Source organism: Pygoscelis adeliae, unplaced genomic scaffold (genome assembly GCF_000699105.1).
Source record: "Pygoscelis adeliae isolate BGI_AS28 unplaced genomic scaffold, ASM69910v1 Scaffold463, whole genome shotgun sequence".
Taxonomy (NCBI): Eukaryota; Metazoa; Chordata; class Aves; order Sphenisciformes; family Spheniscidae; genus Pygoscelis; species Pygoscelis adeliae.
The window spans coordinates 944,053-955,994 of NW_008824471.1; the positions used below are offsets into that span (position 1 = coordinate 944,053).

The 11,942-nt window shown below is 37.3% G+C and overlaps 1 protein-coding gene across 1 annotated transcript in view; it reads right to left on the reverse strand.

Moving 5' to 3' along the window:
* Positions 1-11,942, reverse strand: part of AKT3 (v-akt murine thymoma viral oncogene homolog 3) — a 143,874-nt gene that overhangs the window by 126,081 nt on the left and 5,851 nt on the right. The gene's annotated exons all lie outside the window — the stretch shown is intronic.

Here is an 11,942-nt window from a genome sequence, read left to right on the forward strand (position 1 = left end):
CATGGGCAATTCCCAAAACAACTTCTCAAACCAGCTACGAAAGGCATAAAGTTGAGTCAGGGACAAGGACAAAATAACGCAGGCGTGCTGACCCTACACAGCAGAAAAACAAAGACTGAAACATTCCAATTTTATTACAGAACTAATTTAGTCAAAAGTCTGGCAAAAACTCAGGAGAGTTGTACTCTGGGAACCCACACACACTCATCTGTGCAAACCAGATTTTTATACCAGAGCATCACTCATTCCAGATAATCAACCTGGCAACCCCTCTTAGTTGTAACGACTACCCTATATGTCTAGTTTGATTTTGACTGTGCATCAAAATGGGGGGATGAACTCTTCCTTCAGTCTTCAGCAAAAATCCAGAGGGTCTCCCTTCATCCTCCTGGAGATCCTCTACATGAAGGGGTTGCCTCTCTCTCTTAGAGATCAAGATTCTGTTAAATTAAGATTTTGTAGTATATTGTTTCAAAACACTGCAAGGAAAATGCACAGAAAAACACACCATTTCCATAAACAACCACTTCCTCAATAACTAGAATTCAGTATTTTTCAAATTAAGTTATACAATGTTTTCTTTTTGTTCCTACTTTGTTTAATGCAATCCAACTGAATACTTAAAAACCCTCTTTCTTCAAGGTGTGTTTTTAATCCTCTGCTCCTGAAAATAATGTCAATATTTTTAACGATCATCCTATAATTGTTCTCTTCAAACAAACCTTGAACAAACAATACAAGGCTACTCCTGCCAACTCACTGATCACAGGTCAAAGCATGTAGTAATCCTGTATTTTTAGCTCTTGAATTATTTTTTATTGTTACGTACCATTCAACAAAAATCTTTAGCAGTGAGCACAGGACAACTGTATTTCAAAACACTAGTCAACATACAATTTGAAACAGTATACCACACAATGTCTTTTCAGTTCTTTTATTTCCAGAGACATAACTCTTAAGCCTGCCTTCAGTACTACTGAAAGTACCTTATTACAAACTGAATACACAGAAATTTCAGTTGCCACGCACACAAAAGAGCAAACTATCATGGAAACGAAAGGAGAAAAGATATTCAGGGGTGTGCTGGGTTTATTTTTCCATTTAACATAACCAAAGGCTGCTCTGCATTTGGCAGAATGGAAAACTCTGATAAAATTTTGTTAAACAAAGTTTTACCTACAATCCTAACTGGATCTAATTACACAATACATCAGAAGCAGAACCTGTTGAAGTAGAAAATCGTGACCACATAGGCTCTGAAGGACAGACAATAGCTAGATGGCTTACCTCCAATGCATGGGAGGAAGGCATCTAAACTGAGTTCCATCAACACCAAATGTGTAAAGGGGATAAAAATATCTGTAAATATTTTAAAAGGAAAGTAAAAACAAATTATGTTTCCTGAATGTTGAGCCTTTAAGTGCAGCTGAATTGCATTCGCAAGCTTTTCTCACCTTTATGAGGCACTAAGAAATAATCACTGTAACACTTACACTGTAAGTGGAAGAAACAGAAAAGCTGCAGCTATCAGTACACCTTGGAAATGTTTGAGGAGCTATTCACTGTGCCTAAACTTGTTACCCTGCTAAGTGGAACTAACAGTCTTGGTTCACTACTTAAGACTCATAAAACGCATCTAGAAGGTGAACGGGTTGTTCAAACTTCTCACAGGAAGCATTCGTTCCCACGTGTTAGGTTGGGTGTCAGTGAGATGATTCAACGAGGGGAAAAAACCCAAGCAACCCATATTAAAAAAAAAAAAAAAACTGTAACACACACGCTTACTTGGGAGTGTGTCCATGTTACTGAGTGAAGACTTCTTTTTTTTGCCTGGAAAATCATAAAGGAAAAAAAGAACACAAAACAATGCTATTTACCAAGTCTAAGCCATTACTGAATACTTCCTTTGGACAAACTTAGTTCCAATTGTTGTATTTTAATAAAATGTTTTGCATAACACAAGATCAAGAGACAGACTAACAGATTTGAAAGCTTACATTTCAACTAAAAGTCTTCTATGAAATTTAAATTCTGCTAAGGTGTTTCTAACACAAACCTTTGTCACATTGGGCTAATACTAGGGCAAGTTAAAAGACAGTATAGTGCAGAGAGCTGCTAGTTCAGAAACTCCGGAACTCCTGCAAAGTGACAAAAAGTAGAAAATGGTAAGAGCAAGTGTTCTCAGAGAACAGGAAATCCATAGTACTGTCATTAACTGTAGGTTACTTGGATAAAATAATTCTGGATTTTTATCCAAATAATCCTGAATGCTCTATTATAGATGGGAATTATTATATATTATGTATATATGATAATGGGAATGCATCTGAAGATTTATTTAATTACACAATCTTCTTTCTCTTTTCATGGCTAAAGAAATTATATACAAATTCTAAAATAAATGAAAATACATGACAATTAAGTATTGTACTTAACCTGTACTTTTTAATTCTGACCTTCAATTTTTAATCATCCCTTACTATCTGCAATCTTAAACCTTCAGTTTACAGACACTGGAAAAAAAAAACCAAAAAGCCAAAAAGCCCTGTGCAGATTTTGTCTACTCTGAGCTACTCCTTGCGCATCCGGTGAGATGTCCCACAATTTTTTTTTTACCTTAGGCATTGTTCAATGGAGAGACTCTTTCAGCTGGTGCTTTGTGCGTGTTCCTCCAGCTGCCCAGTGGCATGCTTTCCATGACAGATGCTTTGGCTTCATTCTTAACATATGTTCCAGATGATAATTCCATCTTCTTTTCTGGATAACTTTAGAGCCAAGGGGTTTTTGAGCTGTCTAGTGAATCTTGGCATCTGTTATAAATTCATTCCATTTAATACATAGTATTTTTCTAAGGCATTTGCTTTCAAAGGCATTTAGATGTCTGTACCTTTGTTGGATTTCCAGCTTTCACATCCATATGTTGAGATGGAAAGAAATATCTGAGTTGAAGTTTCACACCCTGGTCTTTAAAACATGGATTTTTATGACCGTATCTTATTTAGTTGGTAAATGAAACTGTTGCCTTGCCAATTTGTAATGCTAGCTCCTTACTGAAATCCCCAGATGACAGGCACCTTACTACCAAGATACATAAATGTTTTCCCTCCTTGTATTCCTTTACTTTCTAGCGTAGTATTTGAGCTGGGAGTTTCCGGGGATTAATTATATTTGTCCAGATTTTTTTCCTTTTAATTACATAATAGCATTGTAAATAAACAAACAAAAAAAAAAAGATAATGCTTTTCATTTAGCTTCATCTTCTAACCACTGAAGGACACGGACATGTTGCAGCATCTCAGAAGTTACCGCAAATACCACGGAATTTTTATTTGTTACAGAAACTTCTCATGATTTCTTAAGTAATTAAAAATTACCAGTCTCTCCAATGAAAGCTTTCAGTATTTCTTTTTGTAAAACCCTATCCTCACATTAAACTTTCTCTAGTTTTTTTCTTTCTTTGATGCTACTGTATCTAGCAATAGTTACTTCATTTCTATACCAAAGTTGCTCACATTCCCAGCCTATCCAACCCATCTTTTAAATATCTCCATTCTTTGTATCCTTCCCATTTTATCAATCACTCTCTACCCTCAACAGGCCCACCAGCTGCTTAGAACCATGCAAAAATAGTAGCATTTACCAGCAACTCTTTCAAACAAGACCAGAGAACAACTGTGGCCAAGGGAAAGGTGTAGCAAAACTAATGACAGACTTTTACACCGGGAATAACCAGTAGCAGTTAAAGTATGAACCAAAAGGAAAATTTCTGTAAAGCATTCTAATGCTTCCATTTTTATCATTTCAAATCAGGAACAGAATCTCTAACTACAGAAGAAGCTGAAACCATCACTGCATGTTTCTCTTTCAGGAACGAAAGCGCTCTTCAGCACGGCGCGAGCATAAAAGGCTATTTCCTTACTATCCTTAAAACAGACTCCGAGAGCTCTCCTGATCTTTACTGCTCTCAGTACCTGGTCTGTATCCCAGGCTCCACAGCAGCTCACACCATTTCATAGTTAAAAAGGCACATCAATGCGGTTAAAATTGGAAAAAAAAAAAAAAAAAAATCCACCTCTTCTCATAATGAGGACTTAAGGAAACTGCCATCTTTACATGCTTTGTTGAGCCCTATCTCCAATTTTAAGCCTCTGTAAGGCTTTATATACACTAAAAGCATTTGTATTTAAGATGGTGCCTTTTTAAACACCATTCTCTTCCTATATGGTATGTTCTAAGTAGCATTTAATAATGTGTTATTCAAGCATTGGTTAAATCACGATGCATCGAATTTCTTGGTAGAGAGTAATTATTAGTATTTATCTATTCTCAGGAAAGATTAAAATGTTAATGAATGGATTCATTTCTCGCTTTGTGTATTAAAAAATAAAATATGCACACTCTAAGTGAAGAAATACAAACAGATCTTCATGGAACTCCAAAGACGACAAGATAATTGGGGCATTTTTAAATATGCCGATTGGCAAAAGACAGAGATTGTGGTAAGCCACTCTTTTTATAAACTGTGCGTCTAATCAGTATAAAACTTTCCTCTATACTACAGCTACAAATATATTGACATCAACAGTCTACCAACCACGGATGGCTTTTAGGGAATAAAGTGGATTGCAAGAAAGGAAAGTATTAATATGCTAAAGCTCTAATGCAGGATTGTATTTACTACAAAAAAACAAATGCCAGTTTTGAGGCAATTTACCAGTGACAATGATTTCACCGAATATGAAGACCTGCAACTTTCTATCCAGCAAAACTCACTTTATAATAAAGATATTTTCCTTTTGTAAGGAAAGGTCAGGCACACTATGGACAACCAGACAGTGACGCTTTTGCACTCATGTTGCCTCTCAATAAAAAGAGCCTTTTTCTCCCCCTTTTTTCACCCAGCTCTGGAATAGCAACTTGTTACCTCTTTTTCAGAAAAATTCATTACAAGAAACCAACACAAATTCAGATTTTATGTTCTTATGTAAGAATAAGTTTAATTATTGAAGTATGTTCCTCAAAACCACTCAAAATACCTATTAATATTAGAATTTTTTAGAATGTGACCTTGTTTGAGTGGGTCAAGCTTTCATTATCAAAGGTAATATTTATTATTAGCCGCCTATCTACAGCCGATTATTTAAACCCTCACTACCAATACACTCAACATTTGTGGTATTATCTATTAATGACTATACCGATACTCAGGAGGCTGGCAGAAAAAAAATACCTCGCTTAGACTTACACATAAGTATGTATGACACTGCTATTATATACCACAAATAATGCACTATGACCACAACTGTTTCCCTAACTCTCTCTTTGTAGACTAAATAGTATCTACAGCTATCTTCTTGGAGATGGTGCAGGGGAACACAAAGCATTAGAAAGGATCCCTAAAAAAAACTGGGTTTGTTTGGCTTGGGTTTTTGTTATTTTTATTAGAAAAGAGAGCTAGCATTATGGTTGTGGCAAATGGGAAACTACAAAGTGTTTGTATGTGCCTGGAGAATACACACTCATTCGCCATGAAACTTATCTATTTGGTCTAGTATCAGCATGGTTGCCCTCACTGCTGCACATAACAGCAATTCCCTGTCTCCTTTGGAGCAAGGATGGTTGGATCAAGTGAGGGAAAACTTCATCAACTCTACATAAGCCTGTTCGTGCCAACAGCAGTCCCACATAAAATCCTATGCACATGGTGTAAATTAAATGTGTAAGATCTTGGCTATGATTGAAAACCATCCAAAGGGATCCCAAATACAAATGTTTATAACAAAAACTCATCTCAAATATTCATTGTGCAAGTTGAAATCATCAAGAGCTTGATCCTTCTCCAAATTTTGGTATATAACCAAACAAACCCAGAAGTAGGCTTGCAAAGAATGAATTTCAGCCAAAATCTACGTTTACAGGAATTCTACCAAATGTAGCAGAAACTCTACGGAAAACTCAAGAAGCTTAAAAATTAACATTATCTGAAGTCATCAGATAATGTGGACAATCACTGATTGTCCACCAACACAGTATGTATATTCTGAACTCTGAGAACTGTAATTTTAATGTTGAGTAATACCCAGAAGCCAACAACTCACTAGCCTCAGAAGGATATGCATCTATCATAAGCTTTGGTGCTTTTTTGGTTAAATACTCTTTTTAAACAGCTTTCCAACTCTAAACCCAAGAGGATTACAAAGCTATTGTATCATTTGAATTAAGGAACCACTCCATGTTTCAGACATTAGCCAAGTCACTATTCTGTAAAAAAATTACTGTTTGTTTAAAAACTATAAACACACAGGAATAGGAACTAGCTAACCTCCTGGTGGCATTTTTTAATTCAATCATGTTTAGGACTAGCACAGAGAGTAAATCAATGCCCTTTTCTAAAGATGAACTTCAATGAAAAACCATCTTGAAATACAAACTAGTACATACAAACCACCATCTTGAAATACAAACTACTGCTGCAGTCTAGTCGTAGCGATAACCTAAGTTTTAGGTGGAGTTCTAGAACCGATTAACTCTTGCAAAGGCGGGGGCTGCCACTAGGAGGGAGCTGTCCTGCCCCTCCGCGCTGCCGCTCGCGCATTCCCGTGTGTGCCAGCACAACTGTTTGTGCAGCTACATGGCGAGTCAGGTCAGGGAAATGATCCATCTGCAAGTTAGCTAGGAAAATAAAAATAGATTCATTTTCAGCCAGATAAATTTCCTGGTATGATTCACCATGTCACCATTATGAGCACAAGTGCCAACACAACCGAGCAAGAAGAGGACATGACACTTCCCCCATTTCAGCAACAGCTTCCACTTAACACAAATTTCAAGTAAACATGGAACTGCATCTATCGGGGGCAAGTTCACAAGCTCCTAATTAAGATACAGTAGTTGCTGCTGTTTCTCAAGATAAGAATAAACTTGTTCAGAAAAGTTTCCAATGTATTAGTCAGCATACATAAACTGGCATGATATTATAAAAGCCAGCACAGTTCAAAAGAAAGTGAGTGAATACTAGCTTTAAAGTAAAGCAATCAATGCTGTATGAAAGCACACTATTTTGTAAGTATTTTCTCACGTGTAAAAGTTATGCAAAAGTTATGTAAAAGTTATAAATCCATCTGCACAGAACTAATGAAAACGAAGAGTGTAAGTATAGGTAGAGATGTTGTCATGTTCCTATGGATTACTCTCCCAGTGATCGCTGTTCAGGGGTTTCCTCCAGTCTCTCTGGAAGACATCTAGCAAAAAAACTAACCTGAAGTATTGATAAAGGACAACTGGTTTTTTGCATCTTATTAACAACTCCTCCCTTTGTACGCCCTAACAGATTTCACCTCTTCCTCTGCAATATATCAGGAAGAAAAACAAAACCCGAAAAATCCACTGCTTCTCCATCAGGCTGAACTTCAACTACTATTAGACTCATTCTACTTCCTATACAAACAATTATATTTTAAAAAGCATGAATATTGAAACGTAAGGCACTCAGAACTTTCACAAGGATGAACAAATTCACATTCAGGAAGCCTCTGAGGTGAAGTACCAATGCTATTTCCATTTTATCTGAGGGAAACTGTGACTTGGACAAACTCAGGTTAAAATCCGCAATACTGACTGCCAAATTTAAGATACTGTTGGCCCAATTCTTTACATAAGTTACCATCTTACACGTCTTTCTTCATTACGAACATAGACGTCCGTGAGTTTATCGCAACCAAAAGCACAGAGCACTTGTATAAAGTAGCAATCGGATCTCTCTCTGGTGGTGTGGTTCTCACTATCTAGGCCTAGTTAGCAGCTATCTGTGAACACTATTCTGGTTTCAGTAACTTTCTTAGCATGACAATGTTGATAAAAGACCAGCAGGAAGCTATCCCCAGTAAAATTTTTACACTTCAAGTGTTCAAATGTGAATAACTGAGGATTACGCAGTTTGGAATTTCAATGTAAAAATGGTAACAACAACTAATGAAAACGGGAACTTTCTAATTTTACGCAGTTAAATTGCTAGGATATTGTAATTAAATATTTTTAGGAAGACTACCCCCAAAGGCAAGACAGCCAACATTCTGAAAGTGAACTTCTGAATCTATCCTGAAAAAGGGAACGTGTTTTCTTATCAGTGTGCTGGCATCTGACACATTCATTTCCTATCTTCCTATCAGTTTTAAGAAAGCAAACTATAAATTCAGAATTTACAGTAAACAAGATGTCAGTTGCAATAATCTGATTACAAAGAAATGTACCCTCCTGGTTTCAGCTGGGATAAAGATAATTTTCTTCCTAGTAGCTGGTACAGTGCTGTGTTTTGGATTTAGGATGAGAATAATGTTGGTAACACACCGATGTGTTGGTTGTTGCTGAGAAACGTTTACACTAAGTCATAGACTTTCCAGCTTCTTATACTGCCCTGCCAGAGAGGAGGCTGGAGGTGCACAAGAAGCTGGGAGGGGGCACAGCCAGGACAGCTGACCCAAACTGGCCAAGGGGATATTCCATACCATGCAGATGTCATGTTCAGTGTTTAAACTAGGGGAAAAGCTGGCCGGGGGGGCCACTGCTGGGGAACTGGCTGGGCATCAGTCAGCGGGTGGTGAGCAACTGCATTGTGCATCACTTGTTTCATAGATTCTTTTATTATTATTATTATTATTATTATTATCCCTTCCTTTTCTGTCCTATTAAATTGTCTCTATCTCAACCCATGGGTTTTACCTTTTTTCCGATTCTCTCCCCCATCCCACTGCAGGGGCGGGGGAGAGTGAGGGAACAGCTGTGTGGTGTTTAGCTGCCTGCCGGGTTAAACCACAACATGTACTTAGATTTATAAAAAGTAAGTTAACACTGCCCTGATTTGCAAGGGAAGTAATCAATAATCACACAGACTAGCTGGGACATAGTCAGAGATGGTACTGAAGAGGACTGGAAAAAATGAGACTGGAAGTACATCTACATTGCAGACAAGGAGTATACATCTGAAGCAAATCTCTCAATTATGAACTATCACTTATGAACTTTGGCTTACACTGTGACCACACTTCATACATTCCCACTGCCAAGAGGCTCTCAGTCCATAGGAACAGACATGACAGTGAGTCCAAAGCAAAGCTCTGGAAACATGCATAGATAGTACGGACACCAAAATCTAAGCACCTCTCGACAGATTCACTCCTATCATGCTGTATTATGTGCTAATGGAGACCTACCCTGAGACCCAGGAAACCCTCTCAGCGCAAGTCAAGGAACTGAGCAACATTGTTTTGCCCGCAATTTAGGAAAGATCACACTGCTTTCAATAAGTTGGAGGTTGAATAAATCCCAGGCACTACCACCATCTTCTTTCCATGTTTTGGTGGGAAAAAAAACTCTCATTTTGTCAACAGATTGTAGAGATGCTCATGAAGGGTCAACAGTTCCTCCAAGAAAACAGAAGGCAACCAAGACAGCACTCAAGTGGTTACAAAACGTTCTTCCCTTGTCCTCCACCTTCTATTCATTCCCTAAATCATCACTAGCCTCATCTCTTCCCAAAGCTTATTTTTCGATATCTCAATTTGCATTCTCCATTGCCTCTTTGATACTCATGTCCTAAAACTTTGACTTCTCAGTCCAGTCCTGAAACTCCTTCAGGACCTAGTTTCAAGTCACAGCTGTTGACCTTATTAATGTTTTTGACGATTACAGCAGGGGTAGTATTAAAGAAGCGGGTCCCATAGAGGCATAAGCTGATTGACCTAGCTGAGGCGAGAAGAACAGGTACATGGATTGCCTTTGAAATAAAAGAAAGCGCAAAGACTTGGGAGATTTGCTGGACTGGCATGCAGGTATATTGAGGGAAGATGATTTTTTTAAATGAGATATCAAAAGCCCTGGTATTGCAAGCAAGCTATCCTTATAATAACAACACCTTCAATGTGAAAGTGACATAAACACAAATGAATTTAAGTTTAATCAGCAGATTACAGTATGCCAAAGGTATTACACGGTGGTACTATTTAAGCTTTAAGTAAAAATAAAAAGTAGGAGTTTTATTAAATAGAAAACACATATTTGGGAAACAGTTCCTCAAAGTCTTCCCCAACAGCATACTTTTGACATCTGCTGGTCATGCAGTACTGCCAGGCCAAAAGGGTTGTGAGCAGGAAAAGGACAATGAATTGTTAACATCTTGCTTCCCTAATCCCTGCAACAGAGAATGTTAACCTTGTTTATTTAGAAGTATTGCCCTCATGGGTAAGAAACTGGTATGAGTAAGAGAAACCAGTATGAATGGAGAAAACCTTCAGAACATGAGCAATAAGGCAACATTCATTACATAGGAAATGGAACAGGCATACAAGAATATGTAACACCAGCGTGTCCAGAATACTCAAAAAAACCCGATTGCCTAGGTGTTTCCCTGTGTAACAAGCAACTTCTTGTTGTCAGGAATAGTAAAAGCACTTTGCTACCATAAAACTCAGGACATGTGAAAGCCCAAAGCCCAAGGTGATAAGCACCAGAAACATGCCTTACAAGCCACTGAAAGGATGATAATAAACAGGGATTCTGTTTAGGTATTGAATTTGTTCAACTTCTTTTCAAAAATCTGAAAAATCAGTAACTCCAAGGTCAAACATGTTGATACTCCCATGAACGTTCCACATTAATAATACCCTATTAATACAAACATAGGATAACACCTTCTTCCCTTTGACTGTATTACTGCATCTTCTAGCTGACGTGTTAGTGGTAGGAACTAATATATTTAATCAAAGAACATGCACAGAATTTTAGCCACTACCATCTACAGTACAGCTCCATGTAGAAAAGTGTCATTTTTACCAATCAGAATCAAAACTGTACAACCATTTAAAAACTGGGAACAGGCTGTATTACAGCTACATTGAAACAAAAACAATTTAAAAAAAAAAAAAATGAATCAACCATGCACAATTATCTAAACTGGCATTCAGAAAGGATATTGCAAAGAAAAATCTTGAGACTGTTTCAAATACCTTGGATTTCAGGCTTCAATTACTATGACAAACTGCCTTTACCTGCAGAAACTGGTCATAATCCAAGATGGAGAGCTGAAAAATAATACTCACCTATTTATTACCTAAAAAGTACCTGGAATGAACAGTTATTAGCAAAGAGAACACCCCACACTCATCCTAGTTACATCAAGTTTAAGATTTTCACATGGTTCTGACCTTCCTTCAGGGACAAGTAAGGTTAAAAAGGTTACAATTATCGCAGAAAGAAGAGCTTGGTACTCAAGTACAAAGTGAATGGGACAGAGGAAGGGCACAGAGGGCCCTTCTCCTCTCCCAGTGGGGTAGCTGCAGGAAAACAGCAGCCTCTAAATACACAGATCTCTGCCCAGAGTGTATGTGGAAGAAAAAAAAAAAAAGAGTAGTGTGTGAGGTTTCCCTGACTGCAAGCAACTTTACAGGTTCACCTAAATCCATTTCTACACTAAGTGCACGATACAGAAATCTCTAACTATTTGAGAACTTTAAAGAAAATCTAGTTTAGATATACAGATGTATAAACATTTATATAAGAGAGCTTGTGCTGTCATTTTTTCTCTCTTTGGTCCTCATGGAGCTGCCTCTTTTACATTCATATATTTTATTGGAACTTTACAGTAATTCACATTTTCTATTAATTAGATAGAACTAGAGTAGAAAGATTATAATAAGAAAGGCTTATTTAGTTGCAAGTGGTTCATCAATGAAGACTTTACCCTAAACTACTATTCGCTAAGACAATTAGAAAAAAGTAGTTTAAATTTCTTCTACTTTGTGTAGCAGATGTTCAAGATAGTCTATTTAAATTTGCCTGTGTTAGAGGTGTGTTAAACTACTCAAATAATTCAGACAATCTGCAAACGAGATTTCTGACAGGTTGTGAATAACACTCAATTAGTACCACAATTTCTGAGATTAATTTTT